Source organism: Grammomys surdaster, unplaced genomic scaffold, assembly GCF_004785775.1.
Source record: "Grammomys surdaster isolate TR1022 unplaced genomic scaffold, NIH_TR_1.0 125985, whole genome shotgun sequence".
NCBI classification, from domain to species: Eukaryota; Metazoa; Chordata; class Mammalia; order Rodentia; family Muridae; genus Grammomys; species Grammomys surdaster.
Window position 1 is genome coordinate 1,481,378 of NW_021620801.1, and position 17,247 is coordinate 1,498,624.

General features: G+C 45.3%; 1 non-coding gene across 1 annotated transcript; it reads right to left on the reverse strand.

Moving 5' to 3' along the window:
- Positions 1 to 9,548: 9,548 nt before the first annotated feature.
- On the reverse strand, positions 9,549 to 9,620 carry Trnae-uuc. The gene has a single exon. It is a non-coding gene; the product is annotated as a tRNA-Glu (tRNA).
- Positions 9,621 to 17,247: the final 7,627 nt, after the last annotated feature.

Below are 17,247 nucleotides of genomic sequence, written 5' to 3' on the forward strand. Positions count from 1 at the left end.
TGAATCAAGTGAACAATTTATGTCTCTTATATTCAGTTGAAAACTGACCCCCTGGATCCTTGAACTGAAGCACAATGATTACGAACACAATTATCTATTCATTTCCCAAAAGCTGGAAAATTAATATGAGTGTAAGGGAAACGTTATAACCCCTGTAATTCTGCCATTTTCAAATAGCCAGTCCTGGCATTTGGGTGAGTTTTCCTTCCTGCTTTTATTATGTGATGCTTACTTATAAACACATATTAATAAGGAACATGAATCTCAATCCTAATTATGCAAACAGCTTAGCATCCTGGTTTTTCCCATGTAATTAAGCGATTGACTATAAATAGCCCCAGCCATAAAATAATTCTGTCATCTGGAAGTACTAGTTGTTCATTTATTATAGGTCCTGCTATCATTTTTTTTAAATTTTTAATTAAACATGCTCTGTGTAGGGAAAAAGGAACTTATCATTGCTAACATTGGCTGTCAACTTAACACGAACTAGAGTCACCTGAAAGACACACGTCTGGGTATACCTGTGAGGGACTGTCTAAACTGTGTAATGGAGGTGGGAAAGTCCACTGTAAAGGTAGGCAGTAGCATTCCGTAGGTTGACGTCCTACTGGCCAAACAGGAGGAAGGGATATCACCTGTGCTCATCTCTCTCTTTCTGACTATGAATGCATCCTTTCCCACCGTGATGAACCACACCATCGGTTCTCAACCTGTGGCTCGAGACCTCTTGGGGGATGGCATATCAGATAACCTGCATGTCAGATAGTTACATTACAATCCACAACAGTAGCAAAATTACAACAATAAAGTAGAAGCAAAATAATTTTATGGTTGGGGGGTCGCCACAACATGAGGAACTGTATTAACGGATCACAGTGTTGGGAAGGTTGGGATCCACTGATCTATGCCCTGGAGTCATGAGCCAGAGGAACCTTCTCCTTCCTTAAGTCCTATTTGTCAAGTATTTTCTTATAGCAACTAGAAAGGTGATAGTGTTCCTTTGCAAATCTGTATCTTTGCCCTTGGATACTTGTGTATCGAAGATGTCAATTCTAGAACTAGAAGTAGAATTCTTAGAAGTAGGTGCAAGCCAGAAATATATGATGGCTCTTGGCAGGTATAATATGTTCAATGAAGCTGAAATGATGAATACACAAAGATCTGCGTCCCAGCATCAAAGCTCCTGGCTTACAAAATTATCACTGGGTCTTTAGTGAGTCAAAGGTTCTCACACAGTACAGCAAGATCAGAATGGACTGGAAATTTTGGTGTCTTTATAACCCAAGGCTTGTTAAAACAAAACAAAGCAGCCCAGAGGTCCTGGTGACTCATGACACTTTTACACAAATTATAAAAACTCACACACACCTTCCTGAGGATACTCTCCTGCCTCTACACACAGTCACAACAAAGGTCAAATCTATAGCTGGTGTGATGGGACTCGAAGCCATCCTAGCTCTGCGTGTCCATTTGGCCCTCTAAGTTGTGTCTGCCACTGCAAGTCACCTCGTACATGACCCCATGGACAAGAGTTTGTTTCTGTGCCTGCAAGCCAGATCCGACTCTGAACTTCTCCCACCTGCCATTGCGCAGACTCCGCCGGCCTCCGCCCACCACCGCCCACTGCTCAACACAGCCAGAGCTGTTCAGTTAGAAAACCCCTAAGCTTCCGAGGCGCCTGGCAATTAGGACGCCAGTAGGTGTCTGCTTTCACAGGTGTCCCAGCCTGTATTTCCTGTTCTCTAGCTTGTTCCATTTACACAGCCCAGCAGCGCCTCGGATGTGTCAGAGAGAACAGACCTCATCCTCTCTGTCCCACTTCTCGGCCTCTCTGGGGATGCTTATCATTTTGGGGCTGTCAACAATCATGCCTTCCTTTCACACCCCGCCACCCAGCTGTTGCCAAATTCTGATTATTCCTCCTGCACCTCCCACCCCGTGCTGCTCCCTCTGCCTCCCCTGAATCTATTAACCTCAATCAGGATGTTAATGGAAAATTACCCCTGCTTCTGATCACTGTCAGGTTTGCTATTCCTACACGGGACTGAGTGGACGCGTTTGATGCATACACAGTCTCCTGTCCTGTTCGATGCTCCCACCTTCCCCTTTTAGACCTCAGACTGACAAACAGAACGGAGGGGAGAGGTACACAGAAGCCAGACATGAGTGTGGATTCGTTGTCTTTGCCAGATAGACTTGAGTTGGGGCAAAAGTGGATGCCTCGGGATTGGTTGTAGGAGACTAACAGGCACAGGAAAACTCACTGCTAACAAGGCCGGGTCCCCAGGTGTGCTGTCCAGTGCTGCAAAATTCTGGCAAAAGCTGGACATTTGCCACTCACAGCAATGCTCCAACTCTGGGACTTTGCTTTTGTGCCTCTAGTGAAAGTGACCCTTCAAACTAACCTGTCCGAGGGGACAGAAGATCCCACAAGGCACCACTGTAGCCACCATAAGACTCAGAGGATGTCACTATGAAGCAGCCAGGCACATGGCAATTGCCTCAGGAGGAAACAATCTGTGGTTCTTTCCTTCTCACCCCCTTCAGAGACTTCCCCTTAGAAAGCCTCGGGAATAGCTGAGACACCAGGGTGGGCGTGTCCACGGCCTCCATCGAGCTACTGTCCTGAGCACTTGCTTCTCATTAGCACTGCTCTCTCCTCCATGTCCCTTAAGAAATCTAGGGGCCAGTGAGGTGGCTCAGTGGGTTAAGGTGCTTGCCACCAAGCCTGATGATCTGAGTTCAATCCCTGGGACTCACATAAAAACCAACTCCTGCAAATTGTCCTCAGAGCCCAACACAGGTGCTCGAATGTGCATACAGCAACTCACAAATGCATCCACTCCCTATAATAAACCATAACCATAGAACAGCTTCCAGTAAATTCTGAAACATCATCAAACTGGGAGGTGGTTCTCTTAAAACAGCAATTGGTGCTGGGGGTGGCGGCACCCCACCCCAACTCCCCTGTGATCCCAAACTTTAGGAGGCAGAGGCAGGTAGACCTTTGTAAGACTGAGGCCAGCCTGGTCTACATAGTGAGTTCCACACCAGATTGATCTACAGAGTGAGTACCAGGGCTCTAGTAGACAGAGAAACTCTGTCTTGAAAAACAAACAACAACACAATCTCTCATCTTCCCTCCCAGTACTTGGGCTGACCCCAGCAGGCAGGCAGGCCAGCAGATGCAAGAATGCTGGTGCCCAGGAGATGTCATCCTGGGCCTGGAACTGTTCCCACAATACTGCCCCAAGGGTTTCTCCACCTCCATCCCCGCAGTTTCCCACTGGTGTCACTTTAGACTGGCATCAGCATGTGAAACGTTCACTGCAGTGTTGGCTGAATAAATGATTCTCCCAAACATAAAGAACATACAAACGAGCATCTTCCCCCATACCAATCATCTCCAGCTTATTTTTCCCATGCTATTTTTATTGTGATATAAGTCACACACCATAAAATCCATTCTTAATTCAGATGTGTGTGTGTGTGTGTCTTTAAATCACTGCGATATAATTTCTCTGGCTTACTTTAATTCCTGTTCCTCTTTCCCCTCCACCATGGGTTTTGATCACAATATCCAGCATGAAACAACCCAGGAAAGGTACAGGGCTCAGTGAGATCACCTTCTCCCCCAGACCTTTATTCTCAACAAAAACTGAGAAAAAAATAAAACCTTCTGGGAGGGCAGCCTATGAGTTCTGAGACAAAGATGCTCTGAGCTCTTACTGTTAGAAACTGGTCCATAGTGGGTGGAGGATTCTCAGAGAGGGAGGACTAGCTGTCTCTGGTTGTTCCCAAGACTAGCCACACCCCTTCCCTACCCTCAGTTTATGTAAACTAATGATCAGTCTAGTTCCATGGCTTTCTCTAACCTGGAACCATGAATAAAAAACTCTGTCTTCCTCACCCACTGCTTAGTGCATGGTTATTAGGGCATGACCTTTGATTTAAACCCTAGGCTTAGAAGAGATGAGCACCAGAAGAGAGGTACCAGAGACACTAAAGGCATCGGAAGAACTGGCCTTTAACTGAAGACTTAAGGAAGCATCAAGGAAGCATCGGGAAAGAGGTCATGTTTGTGTTAGGATGGATATACTACAGAGAGAAAAAGCACCCAAGAGTATTCTAGACACTGGAAAATTGAGCAAAGGCCGAGTACAGGAAACAGTGTGAAATCGAGCAAAACCTGGGTGCAAGGAAGGAAGAGGCGGGAATCGAGCTCTGGAGGTAGATTCTTCTAACATATCAGGGAAGAAGGAATTGCAGGTGGGTGCGACGGAGCTAGGGAAGCCATGTCGAAGCTCTTGCAGCTGTGCAGGGCATAAGGGCACAGTTACCACTTGGCCTTCAACCAAGCCAACACATGTATTATCTCTTTTAATCCTTAAAACCTATGACATGGATCCTATTAGATCCTCACTTTAGAGATGGGGAAAATGGAGGACAGAAACATGAAGGAGAAACCAGAAGACCTCTTGAACAATAAAGAGAGGGACAGAAGACACTGAGGAGGAAGGTGACTTCTTCAGCACATTGGCTTTAAGTTACTCAATTGTTTGGAGTTGAGCTTCTTGCCACACAGGAAGGATCTTTCCTATATTCACTTAGGGACAACAAAACACAGCACCCCCAGGCTTTCTTAAGTCAAGGTAGGAACCTTACCTGCTCCCCAACCCCCCATCCACCATGCCTGTCCCTCTGTGACAAAAGGAAATTAGATTCATCCAATAACTTTGTTTTTCATGAAGTAATGGGGGTGATTACCCTGTAGCCTTGTAGGTGTTTGCAAATTGATTTTTTGATTATTTGTTCCAGTGATTTTCCAAGTGTTCAGTGTTTTTCCCTAGGCAGAGTTCCAGTGTGAGGGAGCTCATTTTCAGATCCACCATCCCTTCCCTGTGTCAGTGTGGAGTGTCAATGCTGTGATTATCTAGGACGCTTGTGTGAGGCACCAGGCACGTTCTAAGGGAACACACATAGAACAACTTGAAGTCTACAAATTGAGGGGTATGAAGTCCTTCAGAGTTTGTGACTATGTGCAAAAAAAGCAAATGTATTGAGAAATACAGTTTGCTCAAATGTTCTAAATCAATTTGGTTCATTCATTTAAAAAAGAAAATCAATCTTGCTTGGGGAGCTCAGAGCCCACTGATGAATCCACCATTATTTTTGCTAAACGGACACAGCATCAATCAGCTGTCTTAATTCTTATCTGTATACTTATAGATTAGCTCAGACTCGTCAGAGAAGCTTCTTTGTATAGTGGACAGTGTTCATGCAGAAACTCACAACGGGTCAAATGCAGAAGGTATTTGTGGAGTGTACTGCTACAGATGGGACATTGATAGCACACCCTCTCCCCACAAGGTTCAGGGAACATTTTAGAAGAGGAGGCAAAAAGATTCTAAGAGCCAGAGATCTGGGAGAAACAGCCAAACAGTGTCTTCAGGACCACACCACCTCGAACTCTCAGCACAAGACTTGTACAAAGTCAAGCCAATCAGCATTCGGGCATGGATGGGGGAGGGGATCCTGAGTCCTCACTCCTAGCTGAGGAGCTACTGACAATTAATGGTTTCTGGGGAAGGAAGAGTCTGTTTTCTTTAAGCATGTTGCCCCTGGTAGCCATGCTCCAGTTCCCAGAAGGACCCAAAACTGGGAAGGGATGACTGGGTGGGAGTGGATCTGGGAGGAATTGAGGGTATGAGTGGTAGGTGAATATGATCAACTTATAATGAATACATGTATAAAATTCTCAAGGAACTAATAAAATCTTGTTTTTAAAAATAAAATAATTTTTTAGAGAATTCCTTGTATGTCTTTACTGCTGCTGTTTTCTTTTTTAAAGATTTATTTACTTTATTTATATTAGTACACTGTAGCTGTCTTCAGACACACCAGAAGAGGGTGTCAGATCCCATTACAGATGGTTGTGAGCCACTGTGTGGTTGCTGGGAATTGAACTCAGGATCTCTAGAAGAGCAGTCAGTGCTCTTTACCGCTGAGCCATCTCTCCAGCCCATAAAATAAGATTTTAAAAGCCAAACAAAAATAAAAACGCTATCATGCTAGTGTAGTTATCGTGTGAACATGGACTGAATGAAAAATTCAAATGACTTTAAAATTCATCTTCTGTGGAACTCACCCATGGAAGAATTTAAATTTGTTGGCTAGGGTCTGCCATGTTTTGAGAATGTTCTCTTGGTCTCATATATAACCCAATACCTACTGTCACATGTTAACTTAAAACAACCACCGTGATTAAAGGTGGGACCTTCAGGAGGCATTATAGTTACAGAACATCACTAAAGTAGCATCCCCTGAACCACAGCTAATCTCATCTGATCATGGAAACCAAGTAGATCTGGGCCTGGCTAACACTTGGATGGGAGAGGCAGAGCCCATTATTGAGGCTTCGAGTGAAGAGGGGGAGGGGCAAGAAGAAGAAGCAAGCATGCCTCTTGGTGTGCGATAGTCTGCATCTCTTGGACTCAGCTAGCAAGAAGGCCAACTGTACTCCACCTCGAACTTCCAGGCCCCAAACCTGTGAACTGCATGAATTGCTTTCTTACTTATGTTCCACTAACAAAGAACAGAGTAATGCACAATCTACAGTCTAGTACTGGCTGGATGTGGTGGCGCACACCTTTAACCCCAGCACTCGGGAGGCAGAGGCAGGAAGATCTGATTTCAAGGACAGCCTGATCTACAGAGTTCCAGGACACATAGGGCTACACAGAGAAATCCATGTTTCCTTCCAAGTAAAATGTATGATGTTGGATGCTACCTGTGTAGTCCTTCACACAACAAATTGTTTCCTTTACGGCTATCTCTCAGGGGTGTCCCAGAAAGGGACTACGATGCTGCCACTCTTCTTTTCCATGTGACACCTGAATAGGTAGTGTGCAACACCATCTGTGACTAGGCTGCAGACTCCTCTTCCTCAGTCACTGGGCTTAGGGTCCACCCCACAAAGCTATAGGAAATGCTTGGGGATGAAAGACTCCAAATGAGGAATGTGAACTGTACGTATTTGGGCCACTTCTTTATGTAACTTACCCATGCCTTCAGAAACTGCTCAGGCCCAGTCACACATATACCACTTCGATTCAATAGTGGATTACCACACGCCCAATTGTATGACTTGGTGGATCAAAGAATCCCCAGTTCTTGATGGTGGGTCACGTTGTATGGTAACTCAGTATCCTGTTGTCAGGTGTTGAGTTTCTGCCAAGACCCTGTAACAACAGGTCAGAAGCTGTTTCTCAGAGGGAGGATATGTGTTTTCAGATGACAGCAGGGCACTGTGAAGATATTTCTGTCACATGTAAACACCCATCAGAAGTTGACCTAGGCAGGGGAGGACAATTAAGTAGACAGGACAGTCCATTCTGTGCATAGTGGTCTATCTTTTTCTCTAACCATGTCTGTCATTGGGCAATGGGCTCGTGACAGTGTCAGGGCCCTGTGTCCATTGTGATTCACCTATGAGGCCTTGCCAAAGGCTGCAGACAGCATTGCCACCTGCCTCTGACATGTGACAAAGCAGCTGTCACTTGTTGCAGAACCTTCACCCCTGCTCTGGGTCCTAGTCAAAACTAACAGCTTTTTAGGCAGAAGGGGCCTTGTACAATGACTTATTCCTTTAAAGGAATATATCTGTATGGCCCACATGACAGGACCCAGGGACATTTTAATCACATATATTTATTTTCACACACCATGGCACGCATGTGAGGGTGAGAATATACTCTTAGGAGTGCTTGCCTTCTAGCACAAGGATCTGAGTTCAACCCCCAGAACCCACAAAAGCCAGGCAGACAGAACCTGAAGAACTCACCCAAGGTTGCCCTCTGGCCCCCAAAGGCACCAATGCTGAGCCCCTTTATTAAATACTCTACTATGAATATGCCACCAAATCTCCGATCTGGGCCCTGACAGAAGTAATGCCATCTAGTAGTAACATAAAGTGTGTAAACCTATCCTCGTTCACAGTAGGTGCTCACTGAACATTGCCTGCTAGTGTTAGGATCTCGTTTTTCCAATCAGCCCCGTTCTATCTAGTTCAATAAAGGCTGAACTGGCTAATCCATCCTTTTCACCTCTGAAGTCCTGCTAGAGATTTTGGATTTTTGTGTGTTTTGAGTGAGAGAAGGTCTCACTGTGTAGCTCAGGCTGACGGAGAACTGGTGACAGTCCTGATAGCTTCCCTGACTCTGGGTTTACAGGTATGAGCCATCGCATATATGTGCCATCCTTATGACATATATATGTTTGTTTTCCTTAAAATTTTGAAAGAACTTTTGATGGAGTGGATTTCACAGCCCTGGGGAAACCAAGTTGTTTTTATAGACATTTCTCAGTGGTTGGTAGTCTAGAAACAAACTGGAGGTTTCAAAGAATTCAACCCTAATGGAGAGAAGTAGGGCCTCTAACCCTTGTGGGATTTCCTATCTGCAAGTCAGGAAGGGGTGAAGGACTGGAGCGAAGGGATGTGAGACACCTCAGCGCTGGCCACACTGAAATACTGAAATTTCTGATTCTAGTCAAACATGAATGTTGGAAAGTTTCATTCATTCATTCATTCATTCGACTATATTAGAGAAGAAAGTGTTTTTTATTGTTGGTATCGCCTTGCTACTAAATATTTCTGAAAATCTATTTTTCTACCCTCTCTCAGACTCTCTTTTTTTCATTAATTATTTAGTCACTTTACCTTCCAATATCTGATCCCCCTCTCCTCCGAGTCCCCCTACTACAGCTCCCTCACCCCGCCCACTCCCCCATCCTCTTCGCCTCTGGGTAGGGGGTGGTCTCTCTGGGTGTCTTGCCCCCCCCCCGGGGGCGGGGCCCCCCCCCCCCCGGCACATCAAGTCTCTGAGGGACTACCACATCCTCTCCCACTGAGGCCAGACAAAGCAGCCCACAATACTGTTAAGTTGCAGACAGGAGCCTAGCATAGCTGTCCTCTGAGAGGCTCCACCCAGGAGCCCATGGAAACAGATGCAGAGACCTACAGCCAAACATTAGATGGAGCCGGGGAGTCTTGTGGAAGATTTAGGGGAAGGATCGAGGGCCCGGAAAGGGATAGGAACTCCACAGAATGACCAACAAAGTTAACTAGCGTGGATCCTTGGGCCTCGCAGAGACTGAACCACTCACTAACCTAGGCTAGACCTAGGCTCCCCACAAATGTATAGGAGATGTGCAGCTTGGTCTTCATGCGGGTCTCCCAGCAACAAGAGCGGACGTTGTTTCTAAATCTGTTTTCTGTCTGTGGATCTCATTTTCCTCTCTCCTTTTAACACCAGTTAAGTTGCATCTTTTCTTTCAAAGAGCACGATCTCTTTGGTCGGGTCCAAATGCCAGCGGAGGGGAGTGAGATCCCTTGTATCTTTCTTTACCGCCATCACTTGGGCGCTGTACGCCGTTTCTCTTAAGAATGGAGTATATAAACTCTAAAAACTCTCTTCTTGAGTTAGGCCAGTGCGAACCCACTGTCTTTTGCGAACCTGGCGTCTTTATTCTAAAACGTATTGGCGTTCCCACACCGGGAGTCGAACCCGGGCCGCCTGGGTGAAAACCAGGAATCCTAACCGCTAGACCATGTGGGAGACGACAGGCATATTACAGAGCTCAGACAAATTGAATCTCTTTGCTCCGCTCCGCCCATAATTTGCAGACTCCACCCATGAGCGTAAACTTGGTCTTGCGCATGCGTGAACCTCTTAGGATGCACCCGGCGCTCTTTTCTGGTCCCAGCCTTTTGTGGCTCCATCGGACCTGCTGTATACGATTCTTCCCTGATGCTGCTGGTCTCCGTGGGACCAGAGCTCTGCATAGGAGCGGCTGTGGCGCGCAGGCTACCCCTACTGCTGCAGCCACACCGAACCAGAAGGCTAGGCTGCCGCTGTCGACACCGTGCCCAGCCACCGATCCTCTAAGGGACGCCATGAACCCAGTGACCCGGAGGCCGCCTTCCTTCTCTGGCATTTCTCGGTGGGTCGAAGCGGCGCGCAGAGGCGGATGCTCAGCCACACAGTTCTTTCTGTTGACGTTGGATCCCCTTAAATGTCCCGCCTGCCTCCGGTCCTGACCCGGGGGACTTGGAAGGGCCAGGGGCGGGTCCTCTACGGCTTCCGAGTGACACCCAGAGGCAGGCGCGGAACAGATCCGAAATAGAAACTGTTGGCTCTGTTCGCCCTACAGTGATAAAAAAAGATCCTTGGCTAGGAGAGCGCAGGATCCCAGCAACCAACAAAGAGGCTAGCAGCTACAACTGCAAACCTACTGTGCACCGGAGAAGCCTCTTCCCGTTCTCCCGTCCACCCACCACGGGCAGTCTTCTATACTAGCTTCAAAGTTTCATTTTTCTTTTCAATCCGTGAAATGTCATTTTTGGTGACACCTGTTTGGGAACACCCAGAATACTCTCCAAAGCTAACCTTACCACCTATAAAAAGGCCTGCATCCTACCTCTGAATTTAGGGAGTGGAGCAGGCAGAGATTTCATGTTTGGTTTCCAATTTTTAGTCTCGGGATAATAATTATTGCATTTAGATATATTGAAGTTTCAAGGATATAAATCACCAGTGCTACCTATTCATTGGGTGGCTGCCATCCATGGGATATAACCAAATGCAAATGTACTTTTTCTTTTAAAAAACAAAAACCCAAGAGTTTCACTATATAGACTGAGCTAGCCTGTCACTCATCATCCGCCTCCTGAGTGCTGCGACTAACAGTGTGCATCACCTTGCCCTGCTGAAAGTTTACGTTTTACAAGTTTTTATTATTATATATTTAAATGTACAATAACGGGTTTCATTGTAATGTTTTCACATAATGTATAATGTATTTTGACCATATTCACTTAATACCCTCCTGACAGCCCAGATCCTGCTGGTCCTTTCTATCTTTCCCACTAGTCTTTTGAGTGTGTGTGTGTGTACCAATAAACTTAGGGATAGTTACAGGAACACTGGGAAAAGGTTTACAGGTACGTGGGCACCTCGCCAGTAGCTACACCATTGAGGAAAATATCTTCCCCTGCCCCAGCAGCCATTAACCCAATCTTTCCTTAGGAATGGGTGGAGACTCCTGAGTTCAGCAACACCCCCCACCCCCCCAATCTTAACTGTAAATCACATGGTAGAGGTGCCCCGCCCTGGGCCTACCCTCCCATCCCTTGGTCTCACTACTCTCTAAACTGAAACTCTTTTTTTTTTTTTTAAACCCTGAACGGCAACTACCAGAAACCTTCTGGGCTCTTTAAGTAAAAAGAAGAGACACCAATTCAATCAATTACAGACAGTTCTCCGACCTCTATCCCATTCTCTGTTTGGGAATAATTGCTGGTTTCTGCTTCTCCATGTTTACTGTGGGCTTCTCTTCCTGACTCTGTGTCAGGACAGCATTTTGGTAGCTGGAGACAGCCACACTGAGACCATGGAAAAGAGTAAACATCACAAACTCCTTTCCTCCGAGAGAAAACAAACAAATTAAGAACTAGTAATGTGCTAGTTAAATCCCACACCGGGGCAGGCAGCCTGCTTCTCACATCTTCCCGTGGCCTTCCTCCTGTAGACAATCCAGGGCAGGAGGGAGAGAGATGGAGAAAAGATGGAGCCTGGGCTGAACATGGGTTCCTAGAAGGCAGTCCTGCTTGGGCCCAAGAGACAGTACGGCACAGGGCGTCCAGACGACTTTTCCAGGGACTTTGTTAATCCAGCATCTCTGCTTCATTTTCCCAGGACTTCCAAAAGATCCCTTCAGGGAGCAAGGGTGGAAGTGTGAACATTAGCGAGCATCTGCCCTTAGGATGTCCTTCGATTTTTGAATCTCACCAATGTATAGGACTAAGCTGTCTTTTGCCTCTAATAGTAAGGGGTGAACTGAAGCCCAGAAACTTGAGTCCCTGTCCATTTCTGGTTGTCTATAAACTCCAAATCCCCCAGCCAAGCCTCTCAGCTTCCGTACTGTGCCCTGGCACAGCCTGCTCCCATCCCCAGAACAGTCTACCTGCTCTGCCCTCCTCGTCCTTCTGCCAGGCCGGCCTCTCCACTCTAAACCAACCTTGAGACCAGTTCAGCTCCAGGAAACCTCGCCAGGGCTCCCGATCACAAGGCACCCCCATTTTCTTGGAATCCCCAAACACACGCTTTTAAAAGAATTGCATCAAGGCAAATCCCTCATCACCCTTAAATTATTCAACAAGGTTCATGAGTTAAAGTCAGATTCCATAATACCCCTGGGAACCTAATCCTGTAGTCAATCATTTGGCTAAGTAGTCTCTCTCTTTTTTTTTTAATCAAACTTAAATACTTCCCGTTGTACTTCTATCTAAAAGTTGCCACCTTTTAACCAGCAGCAAGAACAAAATGTTCCCTGGGAGAAGGAAATGAACACATAGGCAAAGCTTTCTTGTTGACACAGGAACAGTTATTTCTGGCCCAGTGAATACATGGTTGATTCTCTCCCATTTTATCTACCGTTTGACACTGGGGGAAAGCCCCAAACATATTGTACTTGCCAGACACTACAGTAGCCAAGGGATTCAGGCCTGGCTGCCAGTCACTGAGGACTGAGGATGCTTCTCATCTCAGGGTGCTGGAGAATTAGCTTCTAGAGGAACATTAGAAACACGCAGCTGTTAACTCTGATCTGCATGTCCCTGCCCATGGACTCAGGCTGGACCCTGAGCTAAAGCTGAACCCCGGACTAAGGCTGGACCACGAACTAACCTTGAGTTTCTTTGGGGAAGCAGCCCCTTCCCTGCTGAGCACAAGGCAAATTAATCTCCACAGCCTGACACCACCTAGTCTAACAGACTAGGTCTGACCTCAAAAGGCTGCTGGGATGACCATGCTTCCCCAACTACTTATTCAGATCATGTCACCTCTGCGCCTCACCTCTGCTCCAAATCTGGCAATGTCTCCATGTCCCAGGACTCCAGGAGAACATCCCTGAACCTCACACTGGGTCAGGTGCTCACTGTGGGCCTAGCTCAGCCACCACTACCTTGAACCTATGTTCCTGCTTCCTTCTTAGACTGTTTTCCCTGTGGGCAGAGTCTGGCTCTCTTGTCATTGTCCTAACTGCTGCACAGTGCTTCATGGGTCCATCTCCTCATCTAGATGTCTTTTGGGAATTTAGAATTTTCCAATAAAAGCTTCCTTTCCCCTAGATCAACCAGATATAAAAATACATACACACCCATATACATACATATGTGCATGCATCTATCTCCATCATCAGTTGCAACTATGTCCACAGCATGGTACCCTTCTTTTATTTTGGGTAGGTTTTCCCACCTCAAATGATCCAATCAACAAGATCCCCTCCCAGGTATGCCCAGCTGCTTGGATTCTAAGTAATTCCGGTTGAACTCAAGTTGACCACCAAGATTAGCCATCATGAGTCCACCGCTTGATGTTTGAGTGATGGTCTCTTTATTTCTTCACTAATCAGTCTCAGAGAAATAGTCTTGGCTTCCATACATATATGATGAACATGTAGCGCAGGGGTGTCTAATTCTGAAAGTGCATAACGCCACAGCTTTGAATGAGACCCAGAGAAAAACAACAAACTTATGTAAAGCATGAGAACATTTTTTTTTAGGTTTTGGGGAAGGGGACAGTTCAGTTGTGGAGTTCTCTAGCATTCATCTATTGGTGATATCATACAGAATAAGTATACATGTACTCCTGCTGTTTACACAGAACGGTTTCAGTCCCATGGTGTGAGTGGCTCCCCATGTTCTCAAGGGCAGCTGAACTAGCACTATCGGATGCCCTAAGTGACTTGGCAAGTGATACATCAATCCTTAGTAATATTGTAATGCCCCAGTGCAAATGACAGGCAACTAATGTTGTTGGGTAGACTGGGCACTAGCCTTACTTGATTGGTAAGGGACTTCCACACCTCAGTCAAGCCTCACACATTCTCCACTGAGCATTGCCATCAGCTTTGACTTGCATTCCACCAGCAACTGAGATGTGAAAGGGTCTAAACGTCATTTTCTGTTTCCCTAGAAATTAATTTTATAGTAAAATACATACAGTCCCTATTCTATTGCTCTATTTTTAATCCCAGTATGGCTTCTTCAAGGAAAGGAAAACAGAACCCCAAAAGAAGAGCCATGAATGAAGATAGATTGCTTTCTTCTCAGGGAGAATGATAAAAATTCTCTGTTTGGTCTATAGGAATGTGTACAAATTGTAGCAGACTGGCTGAAAAGGCATCTTTTCAAGGACAACACAGCAGAGCTGAGAAACAATCTGCCTTTGCAACAAAACAATGTGCTTGTTTCCTAACGATTAGTATGTGTATTTATGTATTTATGTGTAACTTTGTGTCACATGTACAGGGAGGTCAGGTCCTCTGGAGTCGGAGTTACAGACATTGTGAATTGCCTAGTCTGGCCTGGATACTGGGAACTGAACCTGAATCCTCTGGAAGATCAGCAAATGTTCGTTCTTAACCTCTGAGCCATCGATGAACTCTCTTCCTCAATTTTTTAAAAATTAAAACTGAGATTCCACTGAAAACACTATTTATGTAGGGGCATAATCTGATGGCAAAAGAGCCATTTACTGATAGCAAATTTATTAAGCAATATATAGAGAAAAGGGTAGACAGGTACAATATGCCTTGGGGAGAAACAGGGTATGTTTCTAAAATGAGTTTGTCTCACCAGACAACAGCCAAACAAATAAAAGAATCTGAAAAAAAAAATCTATTGAAAGAAGTTTGGAGAACAGAACCACTAACTTTCAGTGGAATCTTTGGTGATGGAAGGCAGCATGAATACCACGATGGCTTCATCTGCCATCTTTATTAGTGGTGTTGCTGATGAACACTATGCACTGGAAATGGCTCCAAGAGGACACATGCTCATGTGCTTGTCTTTGTCAGTTGTCAGCATATCAGCATATTTGCTCCAGTTACTGATGGTGCTCTCGTGATGGTAGGTAAAAGAAGGGGATTTAGAAAATTAATAGAAGACAGTGCAATTGCTGCCCAAAACTCACATTTAATAAAATATCACTGTATAGAATGTCAATAACCTCTATGCACCATAGAGTTAAAGATGGCTAACTAACATCATGCAAATAACCACCAAGACCATGACTCTTGGAGGGGCCAAGAGAATAAACATTGCCAAGCCAGGGACTTCTTAAAAGGGCTGGTGCTGAGTTGAAGTCATAGGTTGAAATTTGATACTACTAAGTATAAAATTTATAGCAGCAACAAAAACCCATGCCAGAATCTGATGATGAACACTGCCTCGGAGGCTTAGCATTTTAGTGGCTTTAACCACTTACTTAAGTGAGTTGAACAGGAGTCTTCAAAGTGAAAGCCGTCTGAGCAATACAATGTTTCAAATCATAACAATATTCCGAATGAAAGTGAGATCCTGGCAAGCTTTGACTGGGGCAAACAGTATTATGTGTCTAAACACAGCCCTGTGACCAGAGAAAACACATAGGTTTGCTTTTCAATTTGACACAAAAATTTTAAAACATTTCAACATCTCTGGGAAAATGATAGCTTAGCATCTTTGCCACTCCATTTTCAGTTGATATAAATAACCTCCCAATTTTTAAATTTAATTTAGAAATGTTGACAACATCACTACTCATGTACAATGTTCTTTGTTCCGTTCTCACAGCACCCCCACTCCCTTACCCCACCCAACCTCCTCTTACCAACTAGGCCTCTTCTTACCCTCATCTTCCTTCCTTTAGAAACGTTTCTCTCAGATTTATGTGTGTTTTGCCTGCATGTATGTATGTTACCACATGCGTGCCAGTGCCCAAGAGGTTAGAAGAAGGTATCAGATTCCCTGAAACTGGAGTTAAAGATGGCATCATGTAGGTTCTAGGAACAGAACCCTTTGGAAGGGCATCTCTCTCTCCCTCCCCCTCCCCCTCTCCCTCCCCCTCCCCCCCTCTCTGTCTCCCCCACTCCCTCTCTCTCTTCCCATGCAGTCATGTCTGCTGTGTGTTCATGACTATAACCTCTAAGTCACATCCAGAAGACAGCACCCCACTCACTCCCCTCCCCCAACCTTTACTTCCCACAATCATTCTTCCTTCCCCAAAGTTCCCTGGGCCTCACAGTGGGAGATGTTGATACCCTGTTGGGACAAAGCATTCAGCAGTTTCTTGTCTTCAGCTCTTTAACCAGTCATGAGTCCCACTGTGGCCTGCTCACGGTAAAAAGAGGCTTCTCTGACCAAGGCTGAGACCTGCATTAGTCTCTGAGCACAAACATAAATATTTAAAAGGAACTTTAACAACGTGTTCATCTAATTTTACAAGGAATGTGTGGAGCTACACTCTAATGTTCATCTTGAAGAAGACTTCTTTCTAGTGCCCCCACCCTACTCATGCCTTACCTCATCACCTTTAGAAGCACTTACTATTGTGAGCAATATTTTTTTTTCAGGAATGAAGGGCACTAAGACTAAAATCTGAGCCAAAATATCTGCGGATGGGCTTGAGAAATCACTGGAATGAGAACACTCTGTCAAACCAGCTACTGATGCATTTGTATCTCTGGTGCAATGTGAACTATGCAGCTGGTTTTATATCCACCTCTCATGCCCATGAGCACTCTGCCACAGATTCCAATGGCTCTTCAGAACTGTGCACTCCTGCTTTGATGAGAAAAGGAATTATAAATTGACTAGGAAGTTGTCAGGAGGGGAGACAGGGAACTAGAAATCAGAAGGACCAGGAATGTCCTTGGTTCTCTAGCAAAATTCCAGAAGGGAGTTCTGGTTTCTTATCTCCTAAACGAACACCCTTGCCCGGAGGGAGTTACTCAAGGGTGTGACCAAAACCCCAGTCCTATCTTACCTCATTGCTTCTAACTCTTCTAGAGACCAGAACTGAATCTGTAGATTTCCTTGGTAAAAGTGGACTGTATCTATTTCCTAATTTCAGTTCGGTTCCCAATTCCTCCTGTGATTGTTTCGTTACCTCTTCAGAGAGAGGAATGTTACAGAAACCCTGATAAGGGGTCTGTGGAGGCCAATTAAGGGAAGCTAGTTCTCTAGCCTAGGTATAACATAACATTAGAAGCTACCCTGCTTGTGAGTATTAATCCAGTTGAGTAAGTCAATCAGCAGGCTAAGATAGCATACCTCAGGAAGACTGTTTCACCTTTAGCCATGGTAAAGGCATGGGAGGAATAATTATCCCTTTAATGAGATAATGTACTTTTCTTGGTACA